The sequence below is a fragment of the Stegodyphus dumicola genome, chromosome 11, assembly GCF_044657685.1.
Source record: "Stegodyphus dumicola isolate Sdum_Otavi_A_Nest chromosome 11, ASM4465768v1".
NCBI classification, from domain to species: Eukaryota; Metazoa; Arthropoda; class Arachnida; order Araneae; family Eresidae; genus Stegodyphus; species Stegodyphus dumicola.
In genome coordinates, this window is record NC_140778.1 from 31,972,704 (window position 1) to 31,995,881 (window position 23,178).

Below are 23,178 nucleotides of genomic sequence, written 5' to 3' on the forward strand. Positions count from 1 at the left end.
CAACACCACCTATCGCAGCTATTACATCATTTCCCCAACATTTTGGCATTAAAAGAACAATTAGCGCACATGAGGTTTATTTTTTTATCGTTTATTTTTCCGCAGGCAAAATTTTACACACCAGTTAAGATGCAATAAAGCCTGAAACTGATGTCTGCGTTGTATTGACTTCTACATTTTAATCCGTACTATATCGATAATATATTGATAAGGTCTATCCTCCCATTCTCAAGTATAGTCGCTTCCTGGCTGCCAGAATAAATTCCAGGCCTGTTGAAAGATATTCAGTTTGAATGAAATAATTCAACTAAAGCTATGAGAAATGAATGGAGCCTCCCCGAAAAAAAAGGAAAAAAAAAAAAAAAAGATTTGCTTATATCAAAATGGGTATAACAATTACGGAAAATTTTGTTTTTCCTTGATTCTTAAGTAATAGACTTAAACAGTGCTTATTACATCAACAAATGAATAATACTGAGAGTATTATTTCTGAAAGCTATCTAACTTATGAGCCAATAAATATCCAATTTATTAATGACATACCAAAATCGCTTAAAAAGTCCTCCACAAAGGCATCCTTAAGTCAGATAGCCCTCGAGTGCTTTGCCGTAATCTAATAAAACCAAACATACCAAAATCACCCACTGTCACCCTAGCTCTCTATGTGCATGGCACAGCCATCCTAGCAAGACACAAACACCTGGACAGATTGGTTCATAATATAACATCTCAAGCCTCGAGCACTGGCTCATTACTTGCAAAATAAAAATTACTGTCGCTAAACGTGATGCTATGATTTTTAAACGAGTTCCCCTCCCATTTACCCTACCATTAGCTTAAAGTACTTTAACGGTTATGTTTCTAGACTAATTCTTACAAGTATCTTGGTGTTATACTTGATTCCAAAATAATCTGGCACCTTCAAATTGATAACATGATCAAAAAAGCAAAGGGAGTCAGATCCCAACTTTATCCACTTTTAGCTCGTAACAGCCAACTGTTAACCAAAAACACATCTATTTCTCTATCTCTTCTCTACACTATAAAACACATCTTAACTACTTAACATCTTAACTACTTAAGAACACCTCTATATCTCTTACACATCTATTTTAAGACCTAATATTTTATACGCATGCACTATTTGGGGCACTGCGGCTAAGACACGTGTGAAAAATCTTCAATCTTTTCAAAGTAATCCTAAGTATAATTCTAAATGCACTCTGGTACGTCCGTTCAGATGTGATTCACTCGAATCTGAATATTAAATCCATTGACGTTGAAATTAAAAAACTTAAGAAATCAAATGAAGGAAAAAAATTGCACGGGGAGAGGTGGGGATGGGCTAAATCACGAGTTTTTCGATTCAACCGCCTATAGTCCAAATGTTTATAACAATATAGACAGTTAGAAACTTCAATTGGGCCGCAATACGTCTGCAATTGAGCCTTGGGCCGCGGGTTAGGCATGCCTGCTCAAAAGAAACCCTCTAGGAGAGAAGAGGCGATTCTTCCCATCACTTTTAAGCAACAGAATTAAGATGATGTTTTACATCTCTTATAAAGTTACATAATGTACCCCATCGAATTTTCCTAAATGTTTAATACATGGTGAGCACAGCACAGTGCGATGCGGTCGAAGGTAGGACTTAGAAGTAAAAGTAGATGTAACAATAATTTCATATCTCAAATCTGTCTTGAAAATAATAAAGAGCTGCAAATTTAGTTTGTATAAACCTTCAAACTACTTTTATAATAGAAATTCTGTTCATATGAGATATTTTAACCAGTTATACAAAGAGTAACACCGAATAATGTTTTCTATCCTTACTCAATATTCATCTACGGAGTGTAAAGTTGTGACATAGACTAAAGAAGGAGCTGAAGCTTCAACTGTCATTTTGCCTAGACCAATCAGTGCACATTTTGTCAGTGCAGTAATAAAGGGAGCACTGGTGATTTGGTGCATCACTTTAACGTAACGTATCACCTGGGATGTAATTTAATTAACACCAGTTTTGATTGTATAATGTTAAGAAGACAGGATTGTTCGGCACCGCGATATAAAATTAATTATTTCTCTAGAGCTAAGCTTCGATTTCAAATATTGAACCGTCTTGTGTGGACAAATGAAAGATCTATTTTAATTATGCAGGTGTCCATACAAGAGCCTTTGAAAAACACATATTATGTCCTAGAAGCAGATTTTAATTCGTAATTACTTACCTAATTATTCGAAGAAAACTTTTAATGTAATTTTCTTTGTGATATGTTGTAGGTAAAAAGTAATTAAGTGTCCAAAAATAGGTAAAAAGTAAACTGTAGAAATTAATAGTTCATATAACATTGCAGATCAAAATTAGCGCTTAGAAGAAGTAAAATTGCGTTACTTCGGGCATTCGTTTAATAATATTGGAATCCAGAAAATATAGAAGATGTCTTTCTATTGGTTCTGCATGTTTTTAGTTAAGATTATTTTTAACTAATTTTGAAAAATTTTAAATTATCAATATTAATTTGTCACTATTAAGTAAACTGAACTATGAACGTTTTATACACACCCGTTTTAGTACAGTTATTTAAATCTTGTTACTGAACTTATGATTTATTAAAAAAAATAAAGTTGAGTCTTTTTTTCAGCAAATGAGATGTTTTCGCTAAAGGGAGCTATGTTTTTTTTTACCATTGCGATATTTCTCCATGGGATGGTCTAGGAATACTTGATATGGAAAGTGATGCTGAGAAGTAAATTTTGAGTAATAATTTATACATAAGGCAAACTTTGTGCAAAAATTTATGCACTGCTTATAGCTTTATTTGCAAACTTGTCTAGAGAATTTAAATCCCACTGAAGCTTCTCGTCATTAGGAATCATCATTTCAATAACTATTGTCAGCTGTTAATTAAAATGACAAAATTTGCAAGTAAAATAAAAGTACAAAGTCTGTAGGCAAAGTCTAGAAACTTCTGTTCGAAATCTCAATTTATGTTTGAGAAAAATGAATAATAATTTCATGCTGCTATTTAATTAGGTTGATTTGTAAATCATTCCGTTTGTCATTAAATAAATTTTCAAATAAAACGTAACTCGGTTTTATTTCTAGCTTTACTTTATTTTACGTAACAGTTTCCCAAACTCTCAGTTTGTAAATCGCAAATATCAATTGGAAAAACGTTCTAACGTTGGTTTTAATTTTCGAATTAATTCTGTAATTTCTCTGGGTGTGGTAAGTGGGTTGGTCTGATTCTTGAAACTTTCTAACTGCTGAGTCACGTGATCAATGACTGCCGAATCATTAGCGTTAAAAAAAATGATTGACAGTGAATTGATTTTCATAAGATTTGGCAAAAGCGTTTGCAATATCTTTTGGATTAATTAGAACTTTTTTATTGTAATTAATAGGTTTTATTTCATCTTTATTTCTTGTAATAGCTTTAGCAATTTTGCACACGGAGTAACTGATATGTGACAGACTGTTAATGAAGATGTTCCAGCTGTCGTCTTTATATTCTTTGATGAGTTTTTTAACTGTTCTGTTACCTTGATTGAAATTTCGTTTATCGATGGGGTCTAAAGTTCTATGATAAATTTTTCGAAGCCTGTTCTTTTCTTTAATTTTGTTAAGTACACAGGGGAGTACACAGGGACACACTTTGTACACAGGGAGAGTGAATTTTTCTGGATGAATGGTCGATTTAGATTTATTGAGTGCATGCTATGGGTGAATTTGTCAATTGTATCTTCGATATCTTGGGGAGAGTTTAGATTTCGATTAATAACTGTGTTCTCTTGCATAATATAACTGATGTTTTCCCAGTTGATCTTGCTATTTACAGGTGGTAGTCCGTAGCTTAACCCGTACAGAGTAAAACGTACGGGAAAGTGATCAGAGGATAAAACATTATCGGTGAAAAGATACGGTTGCTGGTTAATATTGGCGATAATAAGAATATCCAGTGTGTCTTTGCAGCCATAAGCTGAAGAGATAAAAGTAGGATCATCAGGTGCATGAATGTTCATATCCTTAAATTGGCAGTAATTATATAGAGTAATGCCGTCCGAGTTAATGGTTCTGGAGTTCCAGATGGTATTTTTGCAGTTGAAGTCTCCAGCTATTAGTGTGGGTAATCCTAAGTTAACTATTGCATCCAGGTCTTGGGTATTGAGATGTGATTACGGAGGTTTATAAACATAAACTATTAAATAATTGCAGCTGCTGCAGTGTAAGATACAAGCACAAGCCTCTATGCTATTAAAAGCAGGGAGAGGGTATGCGTAACTTTTTAGAGAGCTTTTTATTGCAATTGCGGTTCCACCGTCTCCGTTATGAAGTCTGTCAGCTCTATAAATATCGTAATTAGGAATTTTTAGTTCATGTGCACAGAGTAAATGCGTTTCATTAAGCATAACTACGTCTAAATTATTATTAGAAATATAATCTCTGAGTTCTAGTAGTTGGTGGTAAATTCCGTTGCAATTGTAGAACGTAAATTTTGCGTAAGAAATCTGTATTAAATTATTGGTATATTTATTTCGGTTGTAATTAATCATGTTCGTGATTAATGAAAAGCCTTACAGCCTCGAGGGCGATGTTCAATCTGCTTGAAGAATCTTTTGCTCTTTTACTTATAGATACATTGAATTCGTCAAAACTTTCTTCTTTAACTTCATTATTCTTAAAATTATTAGTAGTATTTTTAGTAAAAATATTTTTTGTTGTTGTTGTTTTGAGAGGCTGCAGCAGCAGCGGCGTAGGATTGATCTGAGGAGTCGTGCTATTTCCTGAGTTGTTGTCAGTATCTGTAGTGCGATATTGGTCAATTTTTGGAATTAAATCTTGGTTTTTGTTGGTATTAGAATTTTTAAATTTATTATCATCGATCCCTGGCCTCTTGGGACATTCCTCGCTGCATGCGGGGTGAGATCCATGACATAGGATACATGTAGGAACAAAATCTTTCTTAAGTCTGTTTGGGCATTCTTTAGATTTGTGAGATTCAAGACATCTCACGCATCTTTGTGGGTTATGGCAGGCTCTTTGAGAGTGACCGTACCTCTGGCAGTTAAAACACTGCGTATGTCCCGGTCTACTCTTATAACCTCTTATTCTGACAAACATATCCATAATTTTCCTGACGTGAAATATCTTTTTACCCTCGTCTGTCCTGGGCGCTTCAGCGTAGAAAACAGGGCGGAATACAGTGGCGCCATCTCTGGTCCGTTGTAGTTGTCTAACTTTAATAACTGGAATTTGTTGTGATTTGAGATCTTCTTTTACTTCGTCTGCTGTTATGTCATCAGATAATCCTTTTATTATGGCGCGAACGCATTTATCAGAATTTAACAAATAAGTGTGGAATGGTATAGTTTCTGTTTTAAGGAAATCCTGTATTTTCCTGTAATCGTCTGAGTGGTAAACTTTTAAGACTAAATTGTCTTCTTCTTTTTTGACATCTACTTTTTCTACTTTTAAAACTTCCTTAATTAGTTTGCGTAAATCTTTTCAATTTAAAGTTTTTTGTAATTACTAGTGGTGGGATTTTCCCGGCATATTTACTTGGTTTTACAAAAGGCGCATCATTAGTGTCAGCCTCATCCATTTTTTCATTTTCTGTGGGGTTGTCAAGATTTTCATCTATGCTTAGTGCATTAAATTGATTGCTAAGCTGTGTAGGAGGGAGGTTATCATCTGAGTCAGATAGCTTTCTCGCACTTTTATTTCGAGGTGCTGAGTCCATTTATCTTTTTCGCCATTAATTATTGGTACATTTTTAGAAATAGCATCCATTGCAGCTTGCTTATTTGCGAGAAGCGTAAGAACTAAGGTTTCAGATTGAGTGCATTGGGATTCTAAACTTTTTAACATTTTAGTTTCCTCTTCCGAGGAGTTCTCAGGGAATTAAGATTCAAAATTTCCATATCCTTTCTAAGATTGTAAAGCGTTTCCATTTCTTTAAAATAGTCCATGTCCACAGCCATGTCGTCAATTGTTAGGTAAGCAAAAAAAAAAAAAAAAAAAAAAAAAAAAAGTCGTAAAGAAAATCAAGAGTCAGTAGATCGTAAATACCCTTTCGCTAGCGTATAACAATAAGAAGCAAAAGAACGTACTCACTCAATATTCAAGTAGAACAGCCGTTATCCAACGTCATATTCTCATCATATTATAACTCAGAAATCTCATATTATGACTAACGCAGTTTCATTTTAGAAGTTAGTTTGTTCTTCCGACTAACTGGACTAAAAAAAGTGGTAGTCAATAATTTCGCAATATTTCATGTTTTAAGTGTTTGATGCTAAAAACCATTATTTCTCCGAATCGCAATTTGTTCTGAAAACTTCGATTTCATTATTTTTCATCAAAACTGAAAATCCATATATTGACTCAATGAATAAATTTATCCAGTTTTGCATTCACAAAACAGTGCAAGTTTGCTTCTCTTCCGTTAAATATTAAAAATTAAAATATTATGTCTTATATGTTATGTATTAGTTGAAAGTTAAAATTCAAGGTTAGAAGAAACAAAATATCGTATTCCAGAAAATGTTTTTAAGAGGAATTTGAAAATAAAAACGTAAGGAACTGTTAAATTTAAGAAAAAAAGTTAAATGTATATGCAAACATTAAAATACGTTGACATATTTAGGGATACCTTAATCTCACAAATACGAAAATGCAAAATATTTTATTTATGTATTAAAGCTTCAAATCGACTGAATCTGAACTGTGTCAAGAGGTAATAACATAAAACATTAAAATTCGGACAAATAAGATGTTCTAACCACAAATTTCGTTCCACGTGACATTTAAGTATCACCTGGCCAACAAATTTAAAAATAAAAATATATTAATGGTAATATAAAAATGAAAAATAATAAGAGAAACGTAAATAATAATACATACATATTTTATAACACCAAAAGAGCCAAAACATTAAGACTACTTACTCAATAATGCATTGCGTGTCCTTTGCCATACAAATTGGTTGCAACGCCTTGCCACGGATATAATATTTTTGGTAGTTGCCTAGAAGCAGGTTATACCGAATGTTTAAGCAGCGGTCAAGCAAAATTGAAAAATTTCGACATGTGGATGTTTGGGTCTGAGCTGCCGCTGCATGACATCCGAAATGGGCTTTATCGTGTTAAGATCGGGTGAGTTATGTGGCCAGGACATTTGTTGAAATTGATCCTTGTGCTTCTCGAACCACTCCAACAGAAGTCAAGCCCTGTGACACGGATCGACGTCCTGCTGGAAGATTCCATTTCCCGTTGGAAGATCAGACGCCATGTAAGGATGCAAAGTATCTCCAATTATGTTCAGAAAGTCCGCAGCTTTCATGGTCTGCGCTACCATAACTAAGAGTCGCCCATGAGTATGTCCCCAAAAGCATAAGTTCGCCACCACCATCCAGATGTATGACCAGATGTATGACCTGCTGCAAAAGAGAGCAGCTGTTCGCTTAAAAGACGGCGTACACTAATAAGACCATCGACGTGATGAATGAGAAATCGTGATTCTTCGGTCTAGGCAACTGTTTTCCACCTATCCATAGACTATATTCCCGAGCCACCAGTAGGCGGGGTTTGCAACGACGTTTCCTCAAGCGACAGAAGTCGACGTCTGCTGCGCTGTCCCACAAACAACACTGTCCTCTGAACTGTGTCTCCTGAAACACATATACCTGCATTTTATTGGGTTGTCAGCAGAGACATCGTCTGCCGCCCATTTTGCTGTACCAACCGGGACAGTCTCCGAGTTCCTTTTTCTTTGGTGATGCGTGGTTGTCTAACACCTCAGGTCTACTGTAGGTTTCACTGACACTTTTTATCCACTTTGCATAAATACTAACAACGGCAGAGAGCGAGAAACTTATCAGTGGTTCAATTTCGAATAACATGTATAATGTAACATGAAAACCTAAAGGTTTTGCTTTCCCAGAAAGAAAGAAAGAATACAAGGGCAATTCTATTTAATAACTGAGTAAACGGCTATCTCGCTAGTTTGGCTAGCTATCGCCAAGCTGACGATGCTTAGGGGACTCATTTTTGCCTCTAAATTTGGTGAGGAAGTCTCAAATTTAGTGACATTTTTGTTTTGTCCTTGTATAAATGTAATGGGTATTGTAATTAAATAAATGCAACTAATCAATTTATTCAACTGTAACCGTAACAGACCCTTAGCAGTAATCTTAAGTGTATATGCTTTCCAGTAATTCCTATAACTCCTAGAGATTTCACGGCGGTTTAATTTAATTTTCCAAAATTTGCACCAGGTAACAATTATCTCGAACTTGGACTTATTACTAACTTGGAATCTTAGTTTCTCGATTGCGTTCTTTGGGTTTGTAGAGTTCGTGATGATTACGGTGACGTCGGCATATTTTTAAATATTAGAAGAGAAGGGCTTTGGCATGTCATTAACGAAAATATTAAAACGTTTTGGTGAAATTACTGATCCTTTAAAAATAACGTTTTTTACTTGAGAGAACATCACCACAGCGCACTTGAAAGGTTCTTCTTTTTAAGTAGGAGATAATAAGCTTGAGGAAGCTATTAGGTAATATAAAATTATAAAGCTTGTAAATTAAGCCGGCATGCCACACTCGATCGAAAGCCTTTTCGAAATCGAAGGTAGCATGCGGTGACTGCTTTTTTCTTCTGGAATTCATTAGCAATATTTTCAGTAAGGTTTAAAATCCGATGAGTAGTAGAAATGTCCTGTTCTAAAAGCGAAGTGATGATCGCTAATAAGTTCGAGTCGTTCGAGGTGTTCGTTAAGTCTTGCGCTGATACCTTTTACAAACACTTTACTGATGGCCGGTAATAAACTAATCGGACGATAGCTGGACACTTCCTTTGGATTTTTGCCAGGCCTGAGAAGCATTATTATCACAGAATGTTTCCATTGTTGGGGAAAATGCGAAATCCTAATACATCTTTTGAAAATGTTGCAAAGGAGCACAATTTCTGGGAAAAGCCTTAAGGGCTGCGTCATTAATGCTGTCATAGCCTTTTGCTTTTTTCTTCTTTAAATATTTGATAATTTCTCTAACTTCTCTTGGGGAAGTAAATTTGATATAGTCTCTGTTATTTCGAATTTTGATCAGGTCGACTGCGTTGTTTACTTCTTGTTCATGTTCGAATGTTTTGCTGAGATTATCGGCCATTGCTTCAGCAATCTCGATCTCGGAGTACATCATCTGTCCGCGTAATTAATTGGGTGGAGGTGATAATATTGCTGTGAACGGAATGGACTTGCAATTTTCCACACTATATTTAGCTGGACTTCCGTGTTTTCTAAGATATTATCCAATTCACAGGTGCTATATTTCTTGAATAGAAATATTAATACCCTTACGGACCTCTACCAATCGCTGACACTCTAAACTTGAAACGTAAGTCATATTTTATCCACCACTGTTTCATAATTAGCCAAAAAATGGCTTTTCTTGATACCTAAAAATGGATTTCAAGCAACAATTGTTGCATAGAGTAATTTTAGAATTTTTTATTACAAAAAGTTACGAAAAACCTGGTGGTCAGCAATTCTCAAATGACTCAATTTAACTAGTGTACTATATTTGACTTTTAAATCCATTACATATTCGAAGCTTGTTAAAAAAATCGATTTATCATTCTTCTTCCAAATTGAAAGTTGAAAAAAAAAACTTGCACTCAGCAAGCTGTGTAAGCTTGCTTCTCTTTCGTTATATATTTATAATTAAAATGCATGTCTTACATCATAGACATATTAAGATACAGGGGGATTCATCAAATCGGTTACAAACTTTCAGGAGGAATAGAGGAAACCAAGATCTAGGAAAATCCACAGCACACTTTATTACTACAAATAAATAAATGGATTAATAAGAAAATTCCTAAAAAATATTTGAAAAGAAAAACAAAAGTGTCGAATCTCTGTTTTAACTCTTATAGAATTCTTCTTTTCTTTCTTCAGTATTTTCCATTCTATGCACAATTTAGAGCGGTAGGCTAAAACAGAAATTGCACTTTATTTTTCAATTAAAATATTACGACAATTTATATTCAGGATTACGCCATGTAAATTTCAGTTCATCAGAAAAATCACAAAATATTCTAAAACAGCATATTTTAGGTATTCCCATAGAGGGTTAAAGGTTGCCATACATACACTGATGAGAAAAAACTAAGAACGAAGTTAAAAAATTAGCTTATCAGTGTAACGAAGAGGCAGAGCGGACTGAAAGGACTACTTAGGAGATCGACTACGGTCATGTACATTAACACATGCACATATACGAAGCTAGACATAATGTGTGAGTGTCGGAGATATGAAAGATCGCTGGAGGTGAGAGCTCAGCATTTTGGGGAAGCAATTGTAAGGCATGTAACAGTTTAAATGACGTCGAATCTCTGCATCTGTGGGAAATGTCGAAGAATAAATCTGTTAGAGGACAAGATGAAATTATATAATGATTTTAACAAGTCCACATGGTGTAATTTCTTGAAAGTATGAAATATTTCTCATGATTAATATTATTTCGTGATTTAATAAATGTTTGTTGAAGTCAATGACATTAAAAAGTAGAAGAGAATATTGTTAAGAACTGCTTTTATTGCTTCCAAATCGCTTACTTTATTACGCATTAGCCTTCCATATTCAATTTAAAATTATATTAGCTTCGCTCAATGACAACACGCTTGCGAGTTGGAAGATGAAAGTATTTTCCTTCCGACCACGGTTACCTCTTGCTTTCAACGTGCCGAGTTTTTTATTGAAATTGAAAGATTAATATCTTCTATTTTTCAGAATGGTAATAGCATCGAGCGGTGGAAATAAAAATGATTTATTTCAAAGAGTGTTGCAATAGCTCGTCTACAAATAGTTGAGTAATTAACCAAAAATTTATTAAACTCTTACAAAATATGAAATGAAAAATTCAAAAAGAAAAAAATAATAGAAAAATCTGAATGGGTTCAGATTTTAACGGTTGCCCGAAAGGGTCCGTGAAGGTTTTTCTAAGCTATCGCTGAGCTTACAGTCTACCAGTCTGCTCTTGAGCTCAATTCTGCTATTGCATTTCGTTTCATCTTTTTCGGTTTATTATTAAGTATCATTTTCCTTTTTAATTATGCCATATACAATTCACCAGTATAAATTACAGAAACGCAGCATACGTCCAGAATACCTGATGCAGTATTAAGTGTCGGCATATATTTTTCAAATGTTTTCTGGCTCTTCTCAGTTCATCACCTTAATGTCCAGTAGTCTTACTGGCTCAGTAAGATGGCTCGCAAAACGCTTCCTTTGTCTTTTTATTATTAACGTTATGTGTGTTAAATTTAATGTTTAAATATCATGTTCTTCACACTTATGCTCCATAAAATTCATTTCAACAGCAATATCACAAAGTATTTGAAAACATCATATCTTTAGAAAGAATTCTTTTAGTCTCGCAAGTTGGAAATAAACATGTTTTATTCCGTACAAGTGTCGCCGTTGCTGGTTTCCAAACAGTTCAGTTTGTTAATCCTTCCGACGACAGTTACACATTGCTTTCACAGAGCCGAGTTTTTTTACTGAAATTAAAAGCTTACTATCTTCTATTTTTTAGAATGGCAATAGCATCGCGCGTTGGAGATAAAAATGGTTTATGTCAGAGTGTTGCAATAGCTCGCCTACAGATAGTCGAGTAATTGATCAAAAATTCGGTAAAACTTTACATAAAAAGAAATGTAAAAGACGAAACTCAATATTCCGGCTTCCAGATTCACATGTTCGTCTAAAGGACTATGTGATACAAAACTGGATGGTCCTAGATACCATAATTTTTTTCACAACGCCAGAAACATGCGTGCACGCATGTAGGTTCTTCATTATATAATTTCGTTAAAAATAGTACAGGGCAAAAATATTTCGTGGCAACAATTTTGAACGTGATCCGCCGTTTATAGCGGAAGACTCAAAATCCCGTTTCGAGACTAATAGCCCAATAACAAATTCGAAATTCAAATTTCGGCCTTTCAGCTGAAAATGTTCGGAGGACTATATTATTCAAACATTGATGACCCTAAGTGCAGTCCTTTTTTCACAATGCAAGGGACATACATATATGCAGATTTTGTAATATTAAATTCCCTTAAAAATAATGCAGGGCGATAATATTTGAGAGCAAGAAATTGAAAAGTGATATTCCGTTGACAGGTGTACCGATGCAAAATCATATTTCGAGAAGAATAGCCTAAAATGAATTTTTTGTGTTTGGTATGAAAATAAATCAAAACACTATTGCTACTTTTGTATTGTACAAAGACTGTTTACGAAAGCTCTGTCTAGCAAACCGAACTTTATTAGCTTTTTCACCTAACTCTGATTTTTCCTGATTCTTCCCTTGTTTCCACAGTTGTTTTCTCTTCTCTTTCTGCTGCTTCTCAGCCATGCAGGCCTTCCTAGTACTTCATCCATTTCTTTTTCTTTCTGCTGCATGGGCGTTTTTCGTGGTTTTCCCCATGTGTAACGTGTATACGAGCCAGTTTCCCTTAGAAAGTCCTCCACGAAAGGCATCCCTCCTCTTAGGCAGATAGCCCTAGTGTGCTTTCCCATAATTAAATACACCAACACACTTTTCTTTCTGTTTCTCTCTGTACATATTTTTACTCTTCTGATGTGGAGATGCGTGGTGTTACCACAGCTACTCCGTAATTTCTCCTCATTGGCATTGGCGAAAGGTATCCACTAATAATTAATCGCTTTTACGCTTTTTGCGTTAGCGTTGTGCTGCGAATAAAAAAAATTATAAAAATACCAAAAAAATTAAATATATACATATACATAAAATACACAAAATTATTAAAAACGTAAAACAAAAACAAAGAAAATCATCATAATTCAATGATTTTTCCTATACCTAATCTTTCTTGAGTCATATGGCTCCCTCTGGCTTTTTGCTTTTTAATTATTTTTGCGTAATGTTCTCATTTATGCTCTCTATCTAGTATATTCCGATGTGCAGGTAAATGAGTTTGAACCATAGATGCTTCGTATAACATAATTCTTGGTACTCGGTCAGAGAGTATGACAATTATTCTCTCTAGTTCTTAATTGATATAACTGGTTTTCTAAAATAACATGTAAGTGAGAGAAGAAGTGCGACGTTGCAGAAAACAGCGTACTCGAGTGAACGTTCCAGAAATTCATTTGCAAATAAATACATTAAGTACATAAAGTGAAAATGAATTAAATATTCAATATGAAATGAAACTAAACGAATAAAAAGGTACAATGAAGTACGTACATAATGAAACTATACTTTTAAAAGCAAAATAAGAACACTGAACTCATAAAAGTATTCAAAATGAGACCCTGCTGCATTGATGCGCATTCAGTAACGCAAATACACTAATACGTAACATCTCATTTTTTGATCGGGCAAAGAAATGAAATTGTTTTATAAAAGTGCATTTGGTTTGGTTTTAGGAGAAGGTATGCCAAATCTTCGAATTTCTTCAATATTGGGAAAGTAGTTCGGAGAGAGTTAACAAAAAATAATCTCAGGAGGATAAATCGGAAACGAAGCTATGTACACAGCTCTTTTCAGCTACATTTTAATTTATTAAGACTGGGCGGTTTAAAAATAAATCTTATCATTCAGTAAAATGTGTTTGGCGTAATGGATGTCGACAGCATGATGCAGCACCCGACATGAGTCTGCTAGATCTGCCAAAAAAGATTTCAAAATTCAAGGCAATTCGAACCTTTCCATTTTCCATTGCTTCATTGCAAACGATTCTTTGTAGTTTAACATAAAAGGAATCCACTTCAACTTCACCATTTCAAATCCATTATTTTTTTCTAAACACATTCAACGAAGCTGAATATATAATAGTAGTATATATATATATATTAGAAGTATTATGTCAAGCAGTCGTTTTTGATATTCATTCATTGTTGCAAGATAAGTATCACAAGACTTAGAAAGTGTTTTTATATTTCTTTCGAAATGTTTTTTATTTATTCCAGTGATCAAACTTAACTTAATTCTACTATGCAATGAACTTGTATATTAAATTAATAATGCATTAAGCGATTAAAATGTAGTCTTATAATCCAGATTTTTGTTCTACATCGTGCTTCACTAAACGCAGTCGAACTTAAAGCATGGAGCGAAAGAACAAACCTCTAATGGATTTTCGAAAAAAACTAAATTTCGAATTCGTAGCGCTCAAGAATTTATTCTAGTTTCAAATGTTTTGTGTGTAAACTTTCAAAATTTACAAAATTCAGAAGAAACTGCATTTTTTTCAAATTCTTTTGTAAATGGGAACCCAGAGCTCATGCTGTATTTCTCTTTGCGTAATTCAAAGCCATAGTCGCAATCCAATTTCAAAATTCTTTTATAAATCTAAACACCACCAATATTTGCTAACCTGTTTGAAAAACCAATGGAAGCAAGTTTAGAAAATCTGACCAACATAAAATGAGATTTCAAGGGCAAAAACACATGCATAATTCGCAAAGACTTTCAATTAAAGTGTACCGATTCAATCAGATTTCTTTTGTTCGGGTACTAAAACATTTTTAAAAAAAAGTCTGATGTGTGCACTATATGACTTCCTTGCACAGAATAGAATATTAAATTATACCCATTTTTCTTGCATTTCATTTAAACTTATTCGATTGAATTAAATCTATTTCGTCGATAGCGCATAAAACACAATACAGAATAAATGCACTCTTTAAAATTCACTATATTTCTTTGTCATAGCGACACTTTGGCCCTAAGTTCACTTAACAGCATTACATTTCGTTCATTTTTTAACTCAGAATGCACAAAATTTATATCATATTAAGAATTATCTAATCATTGCGATATGTTCTATTCAAATACTATAATAAACCTAAAACGATGTATAAAAGAAATTAAGTAAAGAATAAAAACAACAACAAAAAAGAAGCAATTTTTCACAGACGATTCAGTATTTCTTATTCAATTAATTCAGTTCTCATTTCGCGACAAGGCAAAAATACATAAAAACTCAAGATGTCTGTATTGAAAATTATGAAGTAAATCTTAAACACTTGTAGCGTTGCGCGCCTCCAACTTGCACGCAACCAAGAGATGACTGTTGAGACTGGATAAAAGACAGAGTCTTGTTAAGGGTTTAAGTCACTTTTTATTCAACGTAATAAATTACAAGTGCGTGCTCTTGACGCTCACAAACTGCGCCCACTCGGCGGTCAAATAAAAATAATAACCTGAAAAGAAACTAAAGACAAGACTCTAACTACGAGGCTCTCTAAAAGTAACTAACTCACCGCGTTTTACAATACCGCTGCTAATTCAGAAAACTTGAAGATCACTTGAACGATTAACACTACTTCCAGGCAAGCACACAGGCCGAAACGCGGGGTTCTTCAATTTCTGGCTAACTACCGCCGCGCTCGTGAAGTAAGAATATCACCCTCGAACTCGTTTCCTTTCTATTTAAATCAGAATACTTCCGCTGATAATTTGAATCCTTGCGCGTTCTACTAAAATTTACATACTCTGGCATTGGCAGTTCCAGGGGAAAGTAAGGCTTGACAGGAAAGATAGTTTAAACTTAAAATAAATGTTAGTTAAAATGAATATAAACCCTACACACTTATTTCCTCAAATAAATTCTAGAATGGATTAAGCATGATGTAATTTGCAATGCGAAGCTTACTTTCTGTATAATGGCAACAAATCTACTGTTCTGCTGTTTCAAATGTAAACAAGCAATGGCCGGCAAGGAAAAAATTATTAGACTTTGCGGCACTAAAAGAACTTTTAAATTATTGACAATTCTAAATATATTGCATACAGATTCACTAAAGGAACAAAATCCTTAACCGGAAGATAAAAACAACATAATTCAATCATTTTTAAAGCAAAAAATGCACAATTTACAAACATATAAGAATAAAGAAACTGAGAGCACTGAGACGAGTAGCAGAGTGGATATATGTATATAAATTTATATACTTTTGGTGACTCCGATTGCAACCAAAATACGAGGAGCACATCTATATATTACAGGAGTCCTATACACAAAATTTCAACGTTCTGAGGCTACTCGTTTTTGAGTTATATCAGAAACATACGTACTTACGCACGCACAGCCGCCACGAAAAATTCTCTTCAGAATTCATTTTAAATTAGTTTTACAGTTTCTTAGAGGGAAAAGAGTCCTTTATCCTTTTCTTACGTAACGATGTCACGCAAAAACATCGTTTCGTTAAATTGCATTCGATAGCGGTGAAAATGGATATTTGCGTTGAAATGTGATGCCTGAAACGTTTCGCCATTACAATACTTCCTTTTTACTTCGTACAAGAAGGTAAAAAGAGATTGAATAAAACATTTCAAACGTCGGCAGAGTGGTTATATTATGTGGAAAGTAATTAAATAATAGAAGGTAAACGTAAGTACTGCCGTTTGAAGATGAAATTGTGCATGAAAAACGAAAAACCTGATTTCGAGATTAGAGTACATAAATCACTTAAGCAATATTGATGAGGTGAAAATTGGCTTAGGTCCAACAGTGCCAAAGTAGTAAAGTCTGTGAACACTGTCTTTCAGTCGAGGGTTTGAAATCCGGTCAACGCTCTGGCTGCGCGGTTTATTTAGTGATTCTTCTGCTGTATGACGTATACACGAACCAGTTTTCCTAAGCACGTCCTCTACGATGCAACTCTCGCTTTGTGGAGAATGCAGATAGTCTTCGAGTGCTTTGCCTAATCAAATAAACAATGCCCATGTAATATAAATATATAATATAATACCATAGTTTCAATGTATTATTTTAAAATTTCAATTTACATATTACTTTGTTCTAAAATTTAATATTTCCCTATGTTTTATTTTTAAATTCTTGTAAAATTTCATCTAACATTCTCGTTTATAGTCGTTTTTCTTCTTTTCTTTAATATTTTAAATTATATATATATATGTAGATACACATAACATGGAAGTTACATATTATAATTATTAATTTAATGGAAGCCAAGCAAGCATACACTGTTTGTTAAATGAAAAAATGGGCAATTAATCTTTGCATTTTATGTCAAGATATATATTTTCAGTTTGGATGAAAAATTTGAAATCAAATCTTTCGAAATAAGATTTGATTGGAAAACAAAATGGATTTTAAAATCAAATACGATAATCCAAAACTCAAACCCCATTTTTTTAAAAATTATTGATCACAAGTTTTTCCTTACGCTATTCTACTATAAAAATTTCAAATTCCTTGAGTGAAGCAATTATAAATAAGCAATTCGCGTAATAAGCATAATTTCATCTAGACATAATAAAAGGATGCGTAAGGGAGTCACAGGTGCACAGGAAAAAAATGTGTACAGAAGAGAAGAGAAATGCGTACAGAAATGGACAGTCACAGAAATGCGTGAGTCGGAGGACGAAATTTTAGGTAAAGAGGCCGGGATTGCTTTGTCACGCGAGGCTGTTGAGACATCTGATAAGCTGTGGACATGGTGGTCCAGGGGTCAGGAATAGTGTGCAGATAACCATTATTGAGTGCCTAAACCATCAAACGATGTCACGATATCTTGATACATATGTTGTAATACTTTGTTTCTACTTAGTAGTACCTCGCAATAATTTGAGCTAATCCCATTGCGAGCTTTGCGATGAAATATCCTCTTTGGTCCAAAAGGAGCGAATGTGATAGTGTGGGAATTCGTGGGCATGATTGCCTTTGTTCCACGCCGTTTTTTGACTTCGCTGGTGATGAAAAAATATCACCGCTAAACTCGTGAAGCCCTCACATTGGTCGCAGATCACAATGCATATGCGTGCTATACTGTAATCCTGCTGTACCTAGACGTTTGCTTCCCCCCTGCTGTTAGGTTCCCTTATCCTTTAGTTTGAGGACATGTGGACGTTGTCACTTGTATGTGCAATTGTGATGTTTTACAACACATCTGCTCTCCAAGATTGGTTTCCATATCATTGTCCAACAGCACTGCAGATAATGCTTAAATTACATTCGAAGGTAAAACAGGAATGTATAATTTAATACCCACCTCACAAATCTTGCTTAGATGCGGTCTTTCAAGTGGCATGCTATATCGGTGTAATAAAAACGATTTCCCCGATTTCCATAAGAATAGTACGAAACGATATTTTAGCGCTCGTGTTCTGCTATTTTTTGTTACTTCAAATATATAAATTGAGTAATAAGGAAATTTCAAAAAATAGTAAAAAGGAAAAAACATGCTGAATCTCGAATTTAAGTTTGTATCTGCCTACCGTCTGTAGGACATGATGCACTTAAGATACACGGCTAGCCAAAAGGACTCTCGATTGGTCTGGTGGTAAGTAAAGAGCTGAGGGAGAACCCTAGACTCGTCTTTCTGAGGACATTATACTTCAAATGATTTGCTAGGGAAATTTCATTTATTCACAGTGAAAAACATTATGAACCCTGCGTTTCTGACTTCTAATCTTGACAAAGCATAACATGCAAAGCTAATTACAACTGATCTGAAAATACCGTCTTTTCAACTATTAACAGCCCAAGGTCCATGCGAATGATAGGATCATTTGGAGCTGCTTCGCCAAGTTAGAATGTCCTTAGCCAACTCGCTCCGGCATGTTTCTATTTTCGGACATGTTTGAATGTTACTTTTTTTTGCTAAAATTGTGCATTGATTGCTTATCGCCAGGTAGCAAGTGTTTCCCACTGCGTTATTTATTACACAGCGTTTTTTCTTTTAAAATGATTGTATATCGGCAGGATCACCGTAAGAGTAAGTTTCAGATTTATATCAAGAATTTTGCCATTTTCATAACAAATGTGAAAAAGAATGTATGTGCGCCTTATGTTCACGAAGAGTACATAATCATTAGGATTGCTGAAATAACCCTGAATGTAGGAACTGTATACTTGCAATTAACTAATTCAATTAGTTTAGACAATTTGATCTACTGATCAGAATGACTAACTGTGTTCTATAAAACGGCTACTTATCATAGTATTATTATAGAATTAAAAAGTACTTAAATTAGGAACTTAATTTTCTGATGATATACAAGGTAACTATGTTTGATTTAATGCTATGCAATTCCTTAAGGGCGTTCGAGATCCGGGATCTTGGAAGTAACAGTTGCCGTCTCAATGAATTTCAACCATCCTATTCGAATTTCCGGTATAAGATGCCATTTCGCGTATGTAATGAGTCCCAGGGAGCCAAATATTGTTTCGTCGCAGGATTATAGATCGAAATATCCTGCCAGGTAGGCTTCCTGTTTGAAGATTCCATTAAATCAATTATGGATGTTCTGTCGTTAAGATAGTTTATCTCTAAAATTGTTTTATATTTTGTCTTCTTACAGCCTTATCATTTACGGCATTTTCATTATTTTGTCTTTACAGAAACCCTCTAATGCTCATTTGTTTATCTTTTTTGCTGTTCTTTTTGCTGGCTGACCGCTTCGAAAGATGGTTCGCATGTGATTAGAATTTTAGAAATAATGTTGTAGTATTGCAGTCCGCTTGTCGTTAATTTTGAGGTACTTGAAAAGATTACTCCTGCGGCCATCGCGTGAGCATTTTCGGCCCGCGGAGTCACAGAGGTGTAAAAAGATATAATTGCCAACATTAACTTTTTTATAGAATATCTGAATTGCCTTCCTTTTGTTTACATTACGCAAAACAATTTATATAGAATTTGTTTTTTCGTTTTCATTCATTTTTTTAAATACTCATAAATTTGCGTAGAACGTTTGGAATTCTTTCCTTTTTATTTTATCTGAAAGCTTTCTTCCATTATAATCAGCTTTCAATTTACGTAAGCGAGTGCCCATCCTCTATGGATGTGCCCTACACACTCTAATTTTCATATAATAACACCTTTGTATGGTTTGCTTTTTGTTATGGAAAAAAAATGTTTTCGAGTCGCCATCACCAATATAACTGACGTATCTCACACCCCTTGCACTCTGAGACCTCTGAAAAATTTTAACCATTCTGGCAGTTTCCATTTTGGCAGATGATCCGAAATGATTTTTCATGCAAGTGCGAGAATGAGTTTTCTGCCACTCATCAAAGGCATTACCAGATCGAGGACCCTTCCACAATTCACAGCCTTTACATGCTATGGATAAAACCTCTATGTCGATCACTTTTCCACTCTCAACACCAATAACCGTACACACACCAATCTGAGATGTATGGCCTCCAGTTTTCCAAGTGCCATCACCATTTTACACTTAGGTCAGTAGAATTACTGGCTGATACTTCTTCTGCTGTTGCATTTTTCATGCTTTCAGTCGCTCATTTTTGCTGCATTATGAATTAACTTACAGATTTTTCATACGTCTTTTACATTACTGGGGGATTTAAACCCATTATTCCCCAAAATGTTTCCAAAGGTTCAAGACCTTGGCCAATGCAACGTATTGCATAAATAATTCGACGGTTAATTTCTGCTATGTTCCTTTTCTCACAAACAAATTTAGTGTTGCTTCTCATTATGACATTTTTGCCTCCTTGACAAGTCAAAATTATTTTGGAACAGAGACCTGCAGATCTTTTTGTAGAAAATTTTAATTTACTATGGCATATTTCACACACAGTGTTTTCTTCCAAAAAACAACACAGAATATTCTTATCGACAATCATATTGTCATCAAATCGATTGCTTTCACTTGAAAAATCAATATATGTTACATTTAATTTGTTACTTGAAGCACTTGTATTTGGTTCTGCATTTCCAGAAAAGCTATTACTATGTGCAGTCACAGTTTCACTAGTTGCAACTTGGTTTGGAGAAGAAATTGCAAATCCATTATTTAGTTCATTTGAAACCAATTATAATGAACCAGTTATTTCGATTACCAGTTATAATGAGCTGGCTTCCATGAAATCGGCGCTTTGTTGAACGCTTTCCAGAAGCACGTTTAAAAGCATTATCAGCCATTTTACCGACGAGTGCACGGTAAGATAATAAAATGCAGTAAAACCTTCCAATTATTAAAATCACTCACAATCTATACTAAAATGACAATTGAATGATTATAAGTGATGAAAATAATCAGTGGAGTGATATAAATTACTATCAAAATATACGTAATTTTGATAGTAATTTATATTAGACAGACAGAAGCAACATAGAACCACAAAATAAAACGCAAGAACGGTTAAGAATGGAAACAAACTTCCAAAGACTTGAGAGATAACACTGCTACTTCATAAGGAGATCATTAAAAAATAAATCATTAGGCTTTTACTTTATTATATACGTTTTACATTATTTAATTTCTTTCCATCATTTACTTACATAATTTAATGCGTTTCGCGTAAGTTGATAAACTATGTTAAAATTTTTACCAAGAATGAGTATGACAACATCATCTTCTTAGCCTTATGTGTAGTAGCCTATGTCATTTAGATGTTTGATGAAGATTTACTACTAGCTTCCAAAGTAATGATGACAGAACCCCTCCTTGTGATCATTTTTTCAAGGGATTCATCAAAGATATTATTCGATAAATCTACGCGAAAGCAGGGTCTTTTTTATAATTTCCTCATGTACATAAAATATGGTTAATCCTCGTGTCCCTTAAAGCATTAAGGATATATAGATGTGAAATATTATCAAAGGCACCCTGTATGAGAGAAAGGTGGCCAAGGTAATTTCCTTTCTAATCCAGGGAAACATAATAAATGGTAATTCTATAATTCAGAGCATTAACATAAATTATTCTGATATCGAAAGTCCAATTACAAAGTTTAATGCAAAATCGCGTGAAAAGGCTATTCGTTGGGTCGAACATTTTGAGAATACTTCTGCATTATGTAATTTGTCAGACATACAAAAACCTATTTTCGCCAAATGATCATTTGGCGTAAATGCTACATTATTTGTTCAATCATAACCGGAACTCAATTCGTGATCAAATTAAGATAGCCTTAATTGACGAATTCTCTTTTGGAATAAATTCTGCTAATTTACATTAGCTGTTAAGTCAAAGGAAAATGAAAAATACTGAATCAATTCAAGAATATGTAATAAAAATGAAAGAATTAGGTACTTTTGAGAGAACTGATGATGCTGCCTTAATGCATTATATTATCAAGGGAATGAATGATAGGCACAGAAACAAAGTTATATTGTAGGGATGAAAAAACGTATTTGAATTTAAAGAAAATCTGAAAGGGTACAAAGTAATGAAAGACAAAATCGTAAAGGTGCGTGCGATAGAAAGAAAACGAAACATAAATTAAATGATAGAGCTAACTCAAAACACGAAAGTGTGAATAAAAATAAAGTTTGATGGTAAATCTGATATGAAATATAACAGTTTTGAAGTATTAACAATAAAATATGTTTTGGTGGCTTGAAAAATCATGTTTTTAAAAATTGTATTTACAAAAATAAGAGAATTGAATGGTTTAAATGTAAAGCTTTTGAGCATAAGACTTCGGAATGCCTTAAAACCCATTCGAAACCAGCAATAGCTACTTTGACTGTTAATGTTCAATCGAAATTGAGCAAAACGGTAATGATTAATAATTTAACGGTAAAATCATTAATAGGCACTGGAAGTCAATAATATTACTCTCAGTAATATCTCTTATATAAATTAAATGATGAGGAATTACGTTCTTCCCATTCTAAGGTTTTGTGATTTTGAAAATGTGGAATACAATTATTACGCTGTTTAGCAATGTGTTCAACAAGTTTTAGCCTTCAGCTATACGTTTAGCCACTCCGTGGAGTTGATGTGTGGTGAAAACGCAGCGGCGGAAAACAAAATGTCGTGGAATTATCAAATTATTTTCTTCGATGAGAGAGGTTTCTCGTTAGAATAGTAGCCTCGACGATTTTATTTACCCTAAATAGCAGTCTTATCGTAACATAAGACGATTGGCTACGGAGGAAGCCTTTTCGTTTTCAGGATGGGTATAATTACCGCTCTTCTCAATGGTGTCGGGAAATGCTCATATTCAAAGATAAGGTAAATGATTTCAGTTAGGGAAAAAGCTTTCTTCAAGGAAAACTTCTTTAGATTTCCTTGACATAGCCGCATACTTCCGAAGGGAAAGCTAGAGTAATATTGTTCGGGTAGGGATTTCGACTGATGCCCTAATTGAGGAATTACTGCAGAATACGCAGTAAAGCTATGGAGATAGTAGTGCTGCCGA